The sequence below is a fragment of the Puma concolor genome, chromosome F2 (genome assembly GCF_028749965.1).
Source record: "Puma concolor isolate L17-30 chromosome F2, mPumCon1.1.hap2, whole genome shotgun sequence".
In the NCBI taxonomy this organism is placed as follows: domain Eukaryota; kingdom Metazoa; phylum Chordata; class Mammalia; order Carnivora; family Felidae; genus Puma; species Puma concolor.
Genome location: NC_141684.1, coordinates 10,186,234 through 10,204,448, shown reverse-complemented (window position 1 = coordinate 10,204,448; position 18,215 = coordinate 10,186,234). Strand labels below are relative to the sequence as shown.

Below are 18,215 nucleotides of genomic sequence, written 5' to 3'. Positions count from 1 at the left end.
GGCATGAACTCCCATCCCCAAGAGCTTGGTTTCCTCGCCTATACAATGGGACCCTTGAGCCAGAACTCTATGGGTTCTTTCAAGGTGCAATGTCTGATGTTATTTATTCTTTTGCATCTGGTATGTTTCCCCAACCCCACTGCTTCAGCGTCCATACTGGCCATCAAAAATAACCTGTATGGGGGTTCCTGGGTGGCTCAGTTGGTTAAACATCTGACTTCGGCTCAGGTCATGATCTCGTGGTTTGTGGGTTCAAACCCTGTGCTGGGCTCTGTGCTGACAGGTCAGAGCCCGGAACCTGCTTTGGATTCTGTGTCTCCCTCTCTCTCTCCCTTCCCCCCCTTCTCTCTCTCTCAAAACAGTAAACATTAGAAAAGTAACCAGTGTGTTAAAATACAATGAAAAAAACTTCCAATAGAGAGGGTTTTTTTCAGAATATAATGTTCTACCGGAGAACTCGTGAATAATGCCACTGCCTTATTGAATCAATAGAATAGTTCATCGATCCCCTTCCAAAAACAAATGTGAGCACGAAAGGGCAATACAGGGTTTTGAAATAGTAGTTTGGGCTGTTTTAACGTTCTGGCCTATTTGCCTCTCCAAATATAAGAAGATACCGTCAAGTGGTCTCTAGGGTACAGGTCTCACCTAGACCCCTTGCCGCAGCATCGCCTCTGGAGAACGAGACGGTTCTCTTCGCACAGAGCCCAGGAAAGGATCTGACTCATGGTAAAAACCCACAAGATGTTCAGCTTTCCATTTTTGTTCGTCAAAACCGTCGGTTATACGATCCAGATTCATTCTGCAATGCGTCCTCAACACGTGGCCAGTCCGAGCCGGCAGTCGGATAGAGCAGCGCTGTTCAAAGACGGTCCACATGTTAAGGATGGGAACGGAGAGGAAATATTTCGAAATATTTAAGGCAATTTGATATCATCACAATATCCTAGCGTGTGATCTTTTCTCTAGTAATTCACTTTTTATTGTAATGTACGAAAGTGCTGCTCTGCAGAAGATGGGAACTTAAACAAACCTAATCCTCACTACGCGTATTCTGAAACGCACTGAATAGGGGCTTCGCTTACATAACGGTAAAGGAACAGTCGTTGTGATTCAAAGTTCGCTCACTCAACACGTTTATCAGCCTTCACCAGGGGCGGCGTGTCTGGTACCAGGAGCACAGGATTCAGAGTCAGAACGCGTGGGTTCAAATCCTGGCTCGGACACTTAGCAACGAGGTAACCTTCACAAGTTCCTTAACTATTTGTGGGCCCAATGTTCATATCCGTAAAACGGGCGTGCATACCAGACTCATACAGTTGCTAAGGACGCTTGGATGAGATAAAGCACATAAACTTGACTTAATGCATGGCAAGCACTCCGTCAGTGGTTGATGGTAAAAGGAAGGTGAAGCACCCACCCCCCCAGACGCTAGTTAGGTGACTGAATAAACTGTACCCCTATCCTCTGCAGGAAGACAATGTAAGTAAATCACCGCTATTAGTGGGGGTAGAGCTGAGGGAGCAGTAAAGGGGTGCATGATGGAGGGAGGGAAAAGAGAGGAGGACGGTTCTGCCTAAGTGTTCAGGGTGGGCTTTACAGACAAGCTTTGCACCTAAATAAGGAAAGGAAAGCTTAGTGTTCCGGGAAGACAGGGGAAGGGGTGGGGAAATGCCAGGCAGAGAGAATAGCATGTTCAAAGGTCCGGGGTGGCGACAGAATGGTAAATCTGAGCCCCTCAACAGTTCTGCATGGCTGGATTGTAGAAAAGGGTCAGAAATGGGGGGTCTTTCCAGAAAAAGGACGGGCATTCTTTCTTATAGGCTTCCCAGTGCTTACCACACACAGTCCCTGCGCACCGTCTCAATAAATGCTTACAGAATGAACGAGGCTGAATGTCAGACGCGCCGTGCTGAGAGTTTGGACCTTGCTGTGAAGCTAATGAGAAGTCACGAAAGGTGATGTGGGGAGTAGAGGGGGGACCACGGTGCTGATTTGAAAGATGGATCAGAGGTGAGGGAGGTGGGGGTCGGGGAGTCCAATCACAGCAGCTCGCGGAGATGGAGTTTTGTCATTCTCTTTCGCTCTGATTTACAGATGAGGAAACAAACGTTCAGAGAACTCACTGACTTGTCCAAGCGTCCATAGATTTCACGGACCCGGGTCTGCCTGACTTGGGTCCCATGCCTACCCTCACTTAGCCCACACAGGCTTCTTTCGGTTCCTACCCACAATCCTGTTTGCAGCAAGTAGAGTTCGAGCTAGGGATTCCCTAACTCACTCTCAACTTACCGAGACATAAATACCAGAAAGGAGAAAAGGATGGGTTTTCAGCCATTAGAGCGTGGCTGTGTGCCTGTGTCTGTGTACCCGTGTGTTGGAACATCAGCTACAATCCCCAAAACCCCTGGCAGAGGGAACGATGCCTGTGTGCACATATACCACCAGGGACCAACAGGGATGCAGAGGAACTCACCTTCGTGCCTGAGAGCAGACGAGCCTGAGCTGTTCAGTTCTGTAATAGAGAGAGAAAGGCCAGAGAAAGACGCAGCTGAGAAGAGGGACACGCTTGGGAAGGGATGGGAAGGAAAGAGGCGAGGACACACTCCAGGGAGAAGGAAGCCGAGTAGGTGGTAACAAGGCCAGTCGCCAACGTCTGGAGGCAACAAGAAGGTGCTGAGAACTGGACCCCATCGGGACCCTGGCTTCTAAGCTCAGCTCTGGTCTTGACTCACTGTGTAACCGTGGGGAGGTCGGAGGTGTAGCGCACAGGACAACAGTCCCTGACTGTGGCAATATGCGGTAATTTGCAAACCTGAACCTTAAAAAATAAACGCGATGGGGGCGACTGGGTGGCTCAGTCGGTTAAGCGTCTGACTCTTGATTTTGGCTCAGGTAGTGATCTCGTGGTCAGTGGGATCGAGCCCCACATCGGGCTCTGCACTGCCAGAAAATTCTCTCTCCCTCTCTCTCTCTGCTCCTCCCTTGCTCTCTCAAAAGAAATTTTAAAAAACAAACATGATGTAACAAAAGGTAGATACTTACTATCGAGAAAGGCTGAACTAGGCTCAGAGTTGTGTTCTCCCGTTTCTTACCCGTATGATCTTGGAAAACTACTTTCTCTCTCTGAGGCTCAACTGTCTTCTCTGCAAAGGAAGGACAACCATGGGGCCCAGCAAAGTTTGGGGTAAAGACTAAATAAAATCCTGCATGAAGGGGCTCGGCCAGGCGTCTGGCTCGCAGCCCTCAGTGGCTGGGGGCTGCAATGGTGACAATGAAAAGTAAGATGGAGGAGGAGGGGGCGCCCCAGAGTCATCGCGCAGACCGCCTGGTGCCCTCCTGGCACATAAGCGTATCTCAGTACCTGTTAGACCCCCTTCTCCCTCTCCCGCGCAGCCTACACGACACCATCAGTCCTGAGACTGAGACCCCCTGGAGCAAAGAAGAAACAAGTCTGTCAGATGGTTCTTCAACCTCAGGACACAGAGGCAATGGCACCACCTACTGCACAATGGAGGTACTGCCTCTACTCCTCAAAGGGCTCTTTGGAACAAGCCTTTTTTTTTTTTTTTTTTTTTTTTTTAATGTTTATTTTTGAGAGAGAGAGAGAGAGCATGGGGAGGGGGAGAGCAGGGGCGGCGGGGGGGGGGGTGGAGAGGGACAGAGAATCCCAAGCAGGCTCTGCGCTGACAGCAGAGAGCCCGACAGGGGGCTCGAACTCAAGAACCGTGAGATCACTGAGCTGAAGTCGACTCTGAACCGACTGAGCCACCACCAGCCAAGGCTTGCCTCCTGTAGCCTCCTGCCTGCTGTACCCCCTCCTACTCTGTGCGGCCACGGCTGACAACAGGCTGAAACGTGGACGTGCGGCTGTGGACAAGAAGATGCCACACAAAACGTCACCTCCACCAGGCTCTGCTGTCTCTCTGTCCTACCACTTCTCTCTCCCTAAAACGTAACTGAAACGGACAGATGTTTCGCAAATACCCTTATCTCAACAGAATCCCAGATCAATGTCCACAAGGGGAGAGCTAGGGCAAGGACAGAAGCCACATCCTATGGGATGCCTGAGCTAGGTCTCCAGTGCTGGTTCCCAGTTTACCAACTCCCAAGCTTGCCCAGCACAAACATGCTCTGGCTTTCAGGGGTTGCCAGAAACCCTTCTCTAGGAAAGCACCCTCTCATGCCCTTCCCCTGCCTTTAATTATTCAAATTCTACTCATCTCTCCAGTTCTCACTGACTTCCCTTTGCTTTTAACACAATGCTTCAGGGGCACCTGGGTGGTTCAGTCGGTTAAGCATCCGACTTCAGCTCAGGTCATAATCTCACAGTTCGTGAGTTCGAGCCCCACGTTGGGCTCTGTGCTGATAGCTCGGGGCCTGGAGCCTGCTTCGGATTCAGTGTCTCCCTGTCTGTGTGTCCCTTCCCCACCCGTGCTCTGTCTCTCAAAAATGAATAAACTTAAAAAAAATTAAAACAGTGGTGACTCACAGGGGCACTGGTATCCCAATGTTTTTAGCAGCACTTTCAACAATAGCCAATTCATGGAAAGAGCCCAAATGCCCAACAACTGATGAATAGATCAAGAAGATGTGGTTTATATATACAATGGAATACTACTCGGAGACGAAAAGGAATGAAACCTTGCCATTTGCAACAACATGGATGGAAATGGAGGGCATTATGCAAAGTGAAATAAGTCAGTCAGCGAAAGACAGATATGATATGTTTTCACTCATAGGTGGAACTTGAGAAACTTAACAGAAGATCAAGGATACGAAGTGGTGCATTTTGTGTACGGCTGAAAAGAGACCACTTACACGTATAAATAAATTAGAGGATGTTTTAAAGCAGGACATCGTTAGTTGCAAAGACGTATAATTGTGATTGAAGATGCAGAACAGATTGAGGCCATAGGGGCAGGAGCAGTAAGGGGAAAAGATGGGACTGTGACAGAGTTTCAGAAATTTCGGCGGGTGGAGGCAGACAACGAAGGAGGAAATTATGACCAGGCTCACTATCTAATCAAAGCCACAGCTATGGGAATGAGGAGGCTGTGTTTGAGAAGCATTGACTCAACCATGGGCGAGGGGAAGGAAAAAAAGAAAGGGAGGGAGCCAAACCATAAGAGACTCTTAAAAACTGAGAATAAACTGGGGGTTGATGGGGGGTGGGAGGGAGAGGAGGGTGGGTGATGGGCATTGAAGAGGGCACCTGTTGGGATGAGCCCTGGGTGTTGTATGGAAACCAATGTGACAATAAATTTCATATTAAAAAATAAATAAATAAAATGATAATTATTAAAAAAAGAGAAGCATTGACTCAAAGTATTAAGAATTGTCCATAGCTGTGGTCGGGGGTGCCCCGAAATTGGTGAAGAAATCGCCATATTGTGTCGGCATAAATTCCAGGAAGACAACGGGCATCATTATCTTCCTTCGGGGTTTAGTACAAAGAGCGTGCAATTTGGAGACCGATAAGCTTGTGCTCACATCCTGGGACCACTATTAATGAGTTTTATGGTGCTGGGCAAATGAACTAGCCTCTGTGAGTCTCAAATTCCCCGTGTGAAAATGAGACAAGCAAAACTTGCAATTGTCTGAGAAATAAACGAGATGCCACAGAGCAAACACTCAACACATGTTCCTTTCTTCCTGGCACTCTTTTTGAGTCTGTGCCCATCCACTTACCCAATAACATATCTCAACGAGGTCCCTGAATACCACACAATGTGGAACTGATATCAATGTCAGCTGACACAAAAGGAGCTCTTCAAGCTCAGGGTTATCAAAAGAAACCCCTACGAATCAGTCTGTAGATAGAGATCAAATTGTAACCTTGAGCAGGAACATACTGAAATATGCTGAAAAAACTGCAAATAACATACAGGGGTCACAGGCAGGGGAGCACGGTATGGATCACCTGTTCGTTCCTCCTCACAAGTGCAGAGACCTATACCCTTAGCCAGTATAGCAGGGCGCGATCTGTCCCAGGTCCACGTCCATTTCTGCGGCCGCTGCCCTGTCCTCCCTCTGCGCCTCCAAGCCCAGCTGTCAGCACGGACTTCAACTGTGTCAGAGTCATTGCTGAAACTTACAAGCTTTCTGCAAACATAGAAATAAATGCTATTCCACTGCTCTTGCTTACACTGGAACAGTTAAGTGAAATGGCTTCCCTTTCATTAATATATTCTTTCCTTTTTCCTCTCTATGAATGCCTTTATTCCTTTTTATCCTCATATTCACCTGATCTCCCTCCCAACGGAGAACTATTCTAAAATTTTCAGACACATTCTGTTGCATTTCTGTTTCATTAACAGATCACGAGATAATGCATTTGGTCGTTTTCAATTCTGCTTCCCCCTTGACTACCATCACCAGCCTGTGAGCATCTCAGTGATGGGCTCATGCCTTATTCATCTTCGTTTCTCCGTGGCTTAGGACAGTTTTCCACATAGAATTCTCCAAGATAGATAGATAGATAGATAGATAGATAGATAGATAGATAGACAGATTCAAGTTCGACAATGTTCCAGAGCCTTAAAGCCTATAAGGCATATCTTGCAGATGTTGCAGGCGTGGTTCTAAACCCCCACAGGAAAGTGTGTCAAATGAATTCTCTGGTTTCCCAGGGCCTATTAAAGCTATGTTTATGTGACTTAGCTTACTGTAGACAACTAAGTGTGCAACAGCATTATGTCTGAAAAAGCAACGTACATACCTCAATTAAAAAACAGCAACCACCTTCTGAGCTTTCAGTGAGTCGTAATCACTGACGACAGATCACCGTAACGGATGTAGTAATGGTGAAAAGTTTGAAATATTGTGAGAATTACCAAAATGTGACACTGAGACAGGAAGCCAGCAAATGCTGTCGGGAAAAATGATGCCAATAGACTTGTTTGACGCAAGACTGCCACGGACCTTCAGTATGTTAAAAAAAAAAAAAGCAGCATCCGTGGAGCACAATAAAGGTAGGTACAAAAAAACAAAGTACGGCTGTGCACAGGCGAAAGGTTCACAGCACAACTCAAATGATTTCATTACACCTGCCAGTGCAATCTGAGAATGCCTTCCCTGAACCCACTGCAAACTGAATGTTAAGAACCACTCTCGGCTGGGGTGCCCGGGTGGCTCAGTCGGTTAAGAGTGTGACTCTGGATCTTCAGCTCGGGTCGTGATCTCACAGTTCCTGAGTTTGAGCCCCGCATTGGGCTCTGGGCTTGCAGCACAGAACCTACTTGGGAAACTCTCTCCCTCCTTCTTTTTCTTCCCCTCCCGCCCCCCCCTCCCCCAGCTTGCACTCTCTCTCTCTCTCTCCAAATAAATAAATAGACTTAAAAAAAAAGAAGAAGAAGAAGAACCAGTCTGGGCTCTGAGAGCAGACATTAGAAGTAAAGACAGGGGGCGCTTGGGTGGCTCAGTCGGTTAAGCGGCCGACTTCGGCTCAGGTCACGATCTCACACTCCGTGAGTTCGAGCCCCGCGTCGGGCTCTGTGCTGACCGCTCAGAGCCTGGAGCCTGTTTCAGATTCCGTGTCTCCCTCTCTCTGACCCTCCCCCGTTCATGCTCTGTCTCTCTCTGTCTCAAAAATAAATAAGCGTTAAAAAAAAAAATTAAAAAAAAAAAAAAGAAGTAAAGACAGGGCTTTGGCACAGAGCCATGACTGTTATTCTTATTATGCATGTTCCCAGTTGATTTCTCAGCCTTTTTTGGTGGCCGGATCTTTTCACAAAGGTGGGAGGAGGTGGAGTATTATAAGAATTTGCATGTAACGGAGCTGCAACTTGAAAGTAAAAAGTTATCACGGATTCCTAGATGAAGGTGTTAGCTACGCTTCTCAATTGTCGAGGCCACACTATGGACAAGTGTGCTTCCGTGAGCGTGTGTGGGAGCGAGGGGTGGGTGTGGTGTACATGGGATACACGCTGCTGTGACCATCGGGGTTGAAAACATTGAAAAGCACCCAGACGGGTTAATAAATAGCCTTCCTCAAATCCCACCCTCCTAGCCCAAGCCCCCCTCTCTTTCCGCTGGACTCTTTTGTAAGTTTCTGGACCTCCCTGCAATTCAATGGCTGAAGAGTGTTCCTGGGAGCATGGATGCCCCAGGACGTGCTCAGGTAGCAATCTTCCTGCCTCCGTTCTTGTTGATCATACCCTGGTTCTTTTGTCCTTATTTTTCGCCAAGTTTCAATACAACTTTATTTGCTTCCGTTGTCTCACCATTAACAGAAAACTGGCAAAAAGCTAAAACGTTTTGTGTTTACAAGGATAAACAGCCTCTTCACCCAGAGAAGGTGAAAGTCTCAAAGGACCACGGGGAAGAAAGAAACACCCTCCCCCACATGCCTTGAGCTGCCCTTGTTGCTTTAGACAAAGCCTCAGTCCACTGGCCAGGGACCCTGTACGTGACCGGCTCAACATAAGGGCGGAGCAAGCAGATCAATTCATTCCCATGATAGAAAGTTGAATAGAAGCTATACCAAGGGTCAAGTGCCTGGATTTTATGGGATGCTGGAACCAGGTGGCCACTTATTAAAAAAAACAAAAAAACAAAAAAAACCCCAAAAAACAAGATTCATTTTAGGCACAGCTTTTTTATGTTTTGTTTCTAAATCAGTAAAAGAAACCCAGTCCTAGAACCTGTGCTCATTTTTTTTCAGTTTCTTTTTGTGTAAATACAATTAAGTGATCACACTGCTGTATACTTCATTTGCACAAAGTTCTGGGCCACACGTACTCATGTAGTAAAGTTAGCCCTCCCCGTTCCCAGGGGAAAATCCTCCGGGGGTGCCTGGCTGGCTCAGTGTGTGGAGTGTGTGACTTTTTTTTTTTTTTTTTTTTTTTTTTTTTAGAGAGAGAGAAAGCTCAAGCACGCACGAGACAGAGAGAGAGAGAGAGAGAGAGAGAGAGAGAGAGAGAGAATATCTTAAGCAGGCTCCATGGGGAGCCTGACATGGGGCTTGATCCCACGACTCTGGGATCATGACCAAAGCTGAAATCAAGAGTTGGACGCTCAACTGACTGAGCCAGCCAGGTGCCCCTAGAGCACACACCTCTTAATCTCAGGGTCGTGAGTTCAAGCCTCATGATGGGTGGGGAGCCTACTTTAAAAAAACGAAAACGAAACCAAACTACTCTGGAAGATAATTTTCACTGAAACGTAACCGAAGTTCATTACATGGACTGTGAGAAAATTACAAATGATACGAAAAATAGGCTGTTGGTTCTTCCCAACAGATGCAGCTGTGTGTGGGTGCGTATGATGGTGTCTGTGTGACTCTTCCTCGTTCCCTCTGCTTCTTCGAGGGTCCTGTTCTCCTCCAAATAAGGCTTCAGGTGCTTACTCCAGGTCGTTCAGGGCCATCGTGGCCTCCCAGGGCCCTCTCCACATCCTGACCCACACATTTCAGCTCCCACTTCTAACCGCCAGCTTCAAATTCCCGGTGGCAGGCACCACGCGTACTTTTCCAGTCAATGTCATTTCACTGACTTAGCCACCCGGACCTGGCTGCCACGGCGGCAGGGGGAGAGGCGGCGAGAGGTCCAGGCTCCTTGGAAGGTATGGGGATGGTATGGATCTGCACGGAACGGATGGTTTTTATAGGCATTAATTCTGAACTAACTCGTAGGAGTTCGCGTAAGGTCCGAAACATAGTCAAGAGCCAATAAATCCTTTCTGAATCGGACGCTGCGAGAAGCTAGAAACTCGACCAGTGGAGCCAGCTACCATCTGTGACATCGAGCCTCACGGAGGCTGTGGGCTTCTGGATCTCACGCTGCAGAGAGGAAGCGGAGGATTTCGGGTTTTATGGGGCTCTTGTGAGGCTGAGGTAAGAGCTGCTAGGCACACGGTGGTGAAGACCGTGGATCTGGAGGGCCATCAGACCTGCTCTCCCACTCCACAGGGTTGGGGGCAAATCACTCAACAGCTTACATCCAATACCTCCCCAAAATTGGAGAGGGGGCTATCGGAAACCAAAAGAAGCAAATCTGAAGCAAGCTCTTGGGTGGGCTGAAGAGGGCCACCCGGCTGGAGGTCCCTGTGAGGCTTTTTTTTTTTTTTTTCCAGAGCAATGCCAGCTGATTCCCATGAGGAAGCATCTGATTGGCTCAGCTTTGGTTTGTCTCTTCCCCAAACCAATCAGTCATGGCCCAGGGACAGCCGGTTGGGGAGAAGAGGGTTAGGGGCGGCTCAAGCCCTGGGGCAACCGTGCTGGGTCCAGATCAAATGACATCAAGCATTTACTTCCCTCCCTGACACATAACAGGCATTCAACCTAAGATTTTTGCATGATCGTGCTTTGCAAAGTGGGAGGAACTTGCTTCCTCGTCTGCTAGAACTTTGCTGAACTTATGCCACATTCCCCAGGGGAGAGAAAAGTATAGGAATGGCCCCTGACTCCAGGGTCTTAAAGCCTTCATGAGAAAAGCATCAATACAGAATTAAGGGTTTGAGTTTATGATAGAGATCACAAGTGTCAAAAGTGATAGTGAGACACCTTTTTTAAAAAAAAAAAAGACAGGGGTGGTGGTAAATGAAAGGGAATTCTAGGAGACAAATAAAAGTTTTGTAAGAAAAATAATTTGGAAAACATCGATTTTGAGGCTAGACTGGAAAGTGATTTTCTGTTCCATTTCCTTAGCAGTCTCATACCCATAACAAAAATAGACTTATTTATAATGCCATCGATTGCCTTGTGTATAGAACTAAGAATATAAAATAGGAGGGGGGTGCCTTCCATTTTGACAAATGCGGAAATAACAAGGAGAATGTACTGAACATTCCTCCACTGCTCCCTCTGGACCTTTTCTGTTCTCTTCCGACTCCCTGCCTTGCCAAGCAATTTAGTTTTATCCCCACGAATGAAGCAATTCACATGATTTGAGTTTGGCTTTGTTTGTGTATTACTGAGAAATGTCCTATACCTCTATCATCCATTACCTTGAACAATATCATGAGGACTTTTGAATATAAATTTAAGAAAAATGCACCACACACACACGCACACACACACTCCACACTGAGGCTACAGTATTAGGAGATAAATTAACATTCCCACTAATCTAAGCCAGGCTCTTTGCCTGTTTGCAACATGGAAATAGAAACATCTCCTAATAGGATGAGAGGGCTGCGCTCTGAATATGCGCCGGCCGTGGATTTTTGCTACGACTCTTGCCTTCTCACCTACACTTCATACTCTATCTCACACAGGCATTTCAATATTGCCGCATCCTGATTTCCTGCAGCGAGAGGCGATTTCAATAATGAATGGCCCTACAATGCAACGAGACCTTAGGGTAGTTTGGATGTGACATCTTCCAAAGAGGTGGCTGTTGTACAGCTGAGAGGCTGGAGGGGTGTGTGTGTGTGTGTGTGTGTGTGTGTGTGTGTGTGTGCACGCACGCACATGCAAACGTGTGTGTTATGCTGAGGCTTATTTAAAGCTCTTTAATCAAAGAGCTAGCTGGTCAAGGGAGAGTCATTCCAACCTTGTCTTTCCTTTATTCTACAAAAAAATACATACATATATAGCCAAGATTTTTCATGCTTTCTCCCAGGTATTTTGTACCTATTAACCCATTTAATCCTCAAAACCATTCAAGAAAGCACATACGATTATTATCACTGTTTTACAGATGAGAAAACTAAGACCCAGAGAGGTTAAGGAAATTGCTCAGACATAAGAGCTGGCGTGTTCTGGAGACAGGATTTGAACTTGGGCGATTTGGCTCCAGAGCTCATACTCTTACTGAATCCGTTCACTACACTGGCAGAAGACATTCTGGGGTGCCACTGACACACACAACAGAACCCAGGAGATTATTCTGAAAAAGCTAATTTAAAAGATAGTCATGAATTAAAACACTCAATTTCAGGGCACCTGAGGGGCTCAGTCCTTAGGCATTTGACTTTGGCTCAGGTCATGGTCTCATAGTTCATGAGATCAAGGCCCACATCGGTGGATGAGCCCGAGCCCTGCCTCGGGTGAACATGAGCCCCTTCAGGTAAACACAATCCTTATTCAGGTGAACCCCACTTTACTCTCTCTCTCTCTCTCTCTCTCTCTCTGCCTCTCCTGGTATTCTCTCTCTCTTTCTGCCCCTTGCTCACTTGCACTTTCTCTCTTTCAAAAAAAAAAAGCTTCTAAAACACTCAATTTCAGCTCCTGGCTCCAGACAAAATGGCTACACAGATCAATGAGAAACACTTCTTCCCCTCTGCCCCGCCTCCTCTCAATAAACTTGTACTCCAATGAACTCACACCAATGAACTCCCTGCTGTCCTAGTAGAAGAGCTCGTACCCCACAGTATTCTGCAGAGGACTGGCCTCACTTAGGGTATCATGGCCCTTTGCGGGTGCCATGATTATTATGATATCTTTAGGTTGTGTTCATCATGTGCCAGCTTTCTTCTAAGTACTTAACATACATTATGGGATCAAAACCATGCCATCACTCCGTGTGGGTTACTCCTACTATCCACATATTACGTATTACACACTTTGAGAAGCCAACACTCGGAATTCAAGGCTGAGATGTTATCTTGCATGTAAAGCCCACTGCTCAGTGCCTGGTGCATAATAGGCACCCCAAAATGTTGGCAATTATTATCCCTACCACCCTCCTCATTTATCATGATTTTATTTTTTTAATGTCACTTTAAATGGTCTCTACATAGCTCACTGGGGATATAGTTCATATTAGGACTCAGAGCCACGTGCTTCCAAAACTTATGCCATGACTACATCCAAGAATTGGCCACAAAACTGTGACAGACCTGACAGCCAGTACATCTGAAGACTGGTTAATAGATAGAGTGTGTTCAGTGGGGTCTAGATAAGACTCAGGGAAGTCGAAATAATATTCTGTATATTCTCTTTTGCGCTGGGGCCAATAGTTGAAACTTAGGAGGGGCAAATGCTTAACTCCACTTAGGGTGCATTGTCATGATCCACTCTGATCAATATTGAAATGGGATTTCCTTTGTTTGCATCCCATGGAATCTTAAAGCAGAAGACATGTAACCATTATCAGAGACTCTGGGAAGACTTTCTGTAAGGTAACGCCATGGAAGGGTTGGCTTCAACTCCTGCTTACAGATTTGAAATTCAACAATTTATAAAGGTCACGGTGCAGCCCAGGAAACACCCATTCCTTGTCCCAATCCAGACACCAAGCCACGGCCTTTTCTTTTGTTCATCTTTCACTCCACCTCTTCTAAGACTCAGGAACTCAGAACTTACTTGATCAGTTAATGGTGCTGATGTTTCTGGGTTTGGGTGAATCAATACGTCACCCCTTGTAGCGAAAACACACACACACACACACACACACACACACACACACACACACACACACAGAAAAAGAAAATAAACACAACCCAAACTCTTAATTGAATGAATGAAACATGTTTACTAAAGACAATTAGAAAATATAAAGAAAAAGGTAATTCTCCCGTAATTCCTATTAATGTGTGGTTGTATAGTTTTCCAGTCCTCTTTTTTAACTTTTCCAATGTAAAAGATGAGTTCTTAAAATGCAAAAATGGCTTTAAATATAAGCATGTTCTGTGTAGTGACAGACTGGAAATTATACATATTTTCATTGCAGTATACCAACCACTGAGCACTTAACTCTGTGGCAAGCACTGTATCAGTTATTAGCAACATACAACCAAATAAGTCAAGATCCCTTCTGTCAATATGCTCACAGTCTAGTGCAGGAGACTGAAAAGTAAATAGAACCTAGTCAAGTATGCCTGTAAGAAGGGTTGTGGTAACAAGAAGCATGTATGGGTTTATTAGGGCTCCTAAAAAGAATAATTGCCATAATCACACAAATTATGGTCATCATCACAGGAATTAACAGCACTCAAAATCTTCACATTTATTTTAGCTGATTTCAACTTTAAGACAACCTTCAGAGTTGGCAAGCATTTTTGGTTTTATCTCCACTTTTAGGAGGAAACACAGAAACGTAACGAAAGACCATGGGCTTTGAGGCCAACCAGACTTGCGTCCAACTCTGGATCCAGGCTCTGACCAGCAACCTGGTCCGAACTCAGTTACTGAATGTATGCAACTACTTCCCAGGATTGGTCTCAGATTGATAAGTAGTATCTATAACGTGCCTGATGCATGGTTAAGTACTCCCTCAAAGGCAGCTTTTATTACCGACCAAAGCTCAGAATGAGTCAGTGACTTGCTCAAGGTCATGCAAGCAGTGGACAGAGCAGGCATGCCAAAGTCTCTGATGCTAATCCTGTCTCCTTCTAGACGGCGCCAATTATAATGCTTAGGTAATCATCTATAGTTGGCAGTGGGCAGTGCCAGGAATAGAACAGGTACCGCGTGTGATCTGTATCTGTATCTACGGATGCATTTAACATTAGTTTCTTTTTTTCTCTTAAGCGTTCAGGAAAAAAAAAAAGGTTACATCAAAGTTGTCTGATATGTTTCCCAGTAAAAATCTGCTGCCCAAATCCCCAGTCCATGATGTCAACACTAGAAACTACAATTAGAAGAGGGAATTAAACCTGTAGAGAAATCCATCCGAAAACTACAAAATCTACAAAGTCGTTCCTAGGACATGGCCCATTTGCCTCCTTGGCTGTGACTCCACCCTCCCAGGGACCGGAAAGAAGAGCCCACTGGGGACCTCTGAAGATACCAGCTAAGCATCCGTTTCAGTTTGGCGGGCAACGAGTTCCTTCTACAGAAGATGTTCATCTTCCTGAGCTCCTGTTTAAAACGAAGCAGGACCGATAGAGAAAAGAATGAACAGTGATGGAGAAAAACCCCCGTGTCGACCAGGGAACTGTTTCCTGACTGTGAGTCAGCAGGGTATCACAGTGTTGTGTAACGTGAAGGCACAGTGCCGGAATGAGCCACAGCATCTGAGAATAACCACAGAATCTGGAGTTGGAAGGCCCCTTACAGCAGTTTTTTAGAAACAATTTTTACAGGGGCGCCTGGGTGGCTCAGTCGGTTCAGCGTCCGACTTCCGCTCAGGTCACGATCTCACAGTTCGTGAGTTCAAGCCCTGCCTTGGGCTCTGTGCTGACAGCTCAGAGCCTGGAGCCTGCTTCTCATTCTGTGTCTCCCTCTCTCTCTGCCCCTGCCCTGCTTGCACTCTGTCTCTGTCTCTCAAAAAAGTGAATAAACGTTAAAAATATATATATAAAGAAAAAAACCAGAAAAAAATTTTTACAATGCAATCGACAATAGGAAATATACTTCCCAAGTGCAACTCCATATACACATACAAATAAAGGAAATACATAAAACTCTTAAGAAATAGTGTCTATCCTCACTACATGCGACACATTCTAATATTGCCTATTTTAACCTATTCTATTCTTTTTCACTTCCCATTAATTTCTCAAGATGCTAACGGATCACAACCTACAGTTTGTGACGGGGTGGGGTGGGAGTCGGGGTGGGGGAGAGAACTGCTATGGAGAATATCTCATCGATTCCCTGTGCAATACCCATGACAGATCCTGATTCATGCCAGCACGAGGTAATCTTTAGGAAGGTCGAAGTCGGGGCATCCGGGTGGCTCAGTCAGTTAAGCGTCCAACTTCGGCTCTGGTCATGATCTCAAGGTTCATGAGATTGAGCCCCATGTCGGGCTCTGCACTGACCATACAGAGCCTGCTTTGGGTCCTCTCTCCCTCCCTCTCTCTCTGCCCGTTCCCTGCTTGCGCTCTAAATAAATAAATAAACAAACTTAAAAAAAAAAAAAGGAATGCCAAAGTCACCAAGAAACTTGAGTTTACAGATAACGACACAACGACAGTGGAAATACCGCCCACCGTTTAGAGCACATACTAGGTACCAGGCCCGACGCTTCTCTCAATGTCTGTACCATTTCGTCCTCACAGCAATGCTTTGCATGGTTCTGTCATCACTTCCATCTTACAGATGAGGAAACTGAGGCCTCCCCCAGAGGCTACTTGTCACATATGGTCATCTAATCCATTTAGAGCTCAGCTCTTTGCAGGTGAGGGGGACCCGGGCACCATGGCTTCTGTGATTTCACCCTGCTTTCTGTACAGGAAGCATGGTGACCCGCGACCGGCCCCAAATGCCAACGCTGATCCAACGAAGCATCCCTGCCTCTCCCCACTCCTCTTTCCTCCGCCCTCAGCCCTGTTGACCTTTACTGCCGGGTCAGAAGCGCTACAGTGGCTCCAGGCAAAATCCCACCTGACTGGCAGCTAAAGCACACTGAGATACCACCTCACGCCGGTCAGAGTGGCTACAATGAACAAATCAGGAGTCTATAGATGCTGGAGAGGATGTGGTGAAACGGGGACCCTCTTGCACTGTTGCTGGGAATGCAAACTGGTATAGCCGCTCTGGAAAACAGTGTGGAGGTTCCTCAAAAAATTAAAAACAGATCTACCCTATGGCCCAGCAATAGCACTGGTAGGAATTGACCCAAGGGATACAGGAGTGGTGATGAGTAGGGGCACTTGTACCCCAATGTTTATAGCAGCACTTTCAACAATAGCCAAATGATGGAAAGAGCCTAAAGGTCCACCAACTGATGAATGCATAAAGAAACTGTGGTTTATATACACAATGGAATACTACGTGGCAATGAGAAAGAAGGAAATGTGGCCTTTTGTAGCAACGTGGATAGAACTGGAGAGTGTGATGCTAAGTGAAATGAGTCATACAGAGAGAGACAGATACCATATGTTTTCACTCTTAGGTGGATCCTGAGAAACTTAACAGAAGACCATGGGGAGGGGAAGAAAAAAAAAAGAGGTTAGAGAGGGAGGGAGCCAAAACATAAGAGACTCTTAAAAACTGAGAATAAACTGAGGGTTGATGGGGGGTGGGAGGGAGGGGAGGGTGGGTGATGGGTATTGAGGAGGGCACCTTTTGGGATGGGCACTGGGTGTTGTAGGGAAACCAATTTGACAATAAATTTCATATAAAAAAAATAAAGCCGGAAAGGAAGAGAGGAGGAGGACTTTTCCGTCAATGTTTTTAAGCTGGAAAACCCTTTTCTGAGAGACCTCAGGATTCTTCTGTTTACATCTCCTTGGCCAGATGCCAGGCACGATCTCGCCTGGGACCAACCGCGGCCATAACCGCTGAGTCCTCTAAGGTGGGCACATTGCTGCTCGTACGAAATCATGATTCTCTCGGTAAAGACAAGGCCATGGCCGTGGGGAGAGCAGCTCACAGTGTCTGCTTACCTTGGCTTTTTAGCATGTGGATCTTACCCACTTTTTCAGTCACATCTCTCCCCACTTCCTCCCAAGGCTGAATTACCCAAATTGTGCTGAACCTTTTTTTTTTAAGCACTTTTAGTGTGCCGTGCCTTTTTTTTTTTCAATATATGAAGTTTATTGTCAAATTGGTTTCCATACAACACCCAGTGCTCATCCCAAAAGGTGCCCTCCTCAATACCTATCCCCCACCCTCCCGTCCCTCCCACCCCCCATCAACCGTGTCTTGCTAACCTTAGGTCCTTCATTATTCTTCTTTCCTTTCTCTTGAAACATTCGTTAGCTCACCCCCATCTCTTGTGCCTAGCTACCCCCTACCTTTCTTTAAGGTCTTGGATAAAATGTCCTCTCCTGCGGGAAGAGGTGCCTCTCCGACCCACTCTCTCTGCTGGGCTGACATTGACTGAGTTCAGACGCCAAGTCTTGTGCCCTCAATCCCTCCCAAGGTAACTGGTTTGTAATTAATGTTTATTTTTTCTTTTTATTTTTTTAATGTTTATTTATATATTTTTGAGAGAGAGAGGGAGAGAGAGAGGGAGAGAGAGAGAGAGAATGACCAGGGGAGGAGCAGACAGAGAGGGAGACACAGAATCCGAAGCGGGCTCCAGGCTCTGAGCTGTCAGCACGGAGCCCGACACGGGGCTTGAACCCACGAACCCTGAGATCATGAGCTGAGCCGAAGTCCAAGTCTTAACCGACTGAGCCATCCAGGTGTTCCAATAAATGTTGACTGAATGAGTGAGTAAAAGTCACCATTATTAAGTAGAAAGGGTGCTGTATTTTAATATCATCTATTTTGAATATGTGCCAGAGACTTTATCAGACGATCATACATCACATAACAAAATTGCAAAATATATTCATCCTAATTGTATTCAAAGGGATCAAGTTGCATGTTCAAGGCCACACAGCTTGCAAATGACGGAGACAGGATTCAAAGCCTGTCCTGATTCTAGAGCCCA

At 46.2% G+C, this 18,215-nt stretch overlaps 1 long non-coding RNA gene across 5 annotated transcripts in view; it reads right to left on the bottom strand.

Moving 5' to 3' along the window:
• The window catches only part of LOC147571826 (uncharacterized), a 114,444-nt gene that overhangs the window by 31,619 nt on the left and 64,610 nt on the right, over window positions 1-18,215 (bottom strand). For 3 of the 5 annotated variants that reach the window (XR_015247070.1, XR_015247068.1, XR_015247069.1), the window contains one exon: window positions 420-2,656. This is a non-coding gene — a long non-coding RNA (uncharacterized LOC147571826). Of the gene's footprint in view, window positions 1-419; window positions 2,657-18,215 lie in introns of those variants that run through there. The other 2 variants (XR_015247072.1, XR_015247071.1) reach the window with 2 other exon arrangements.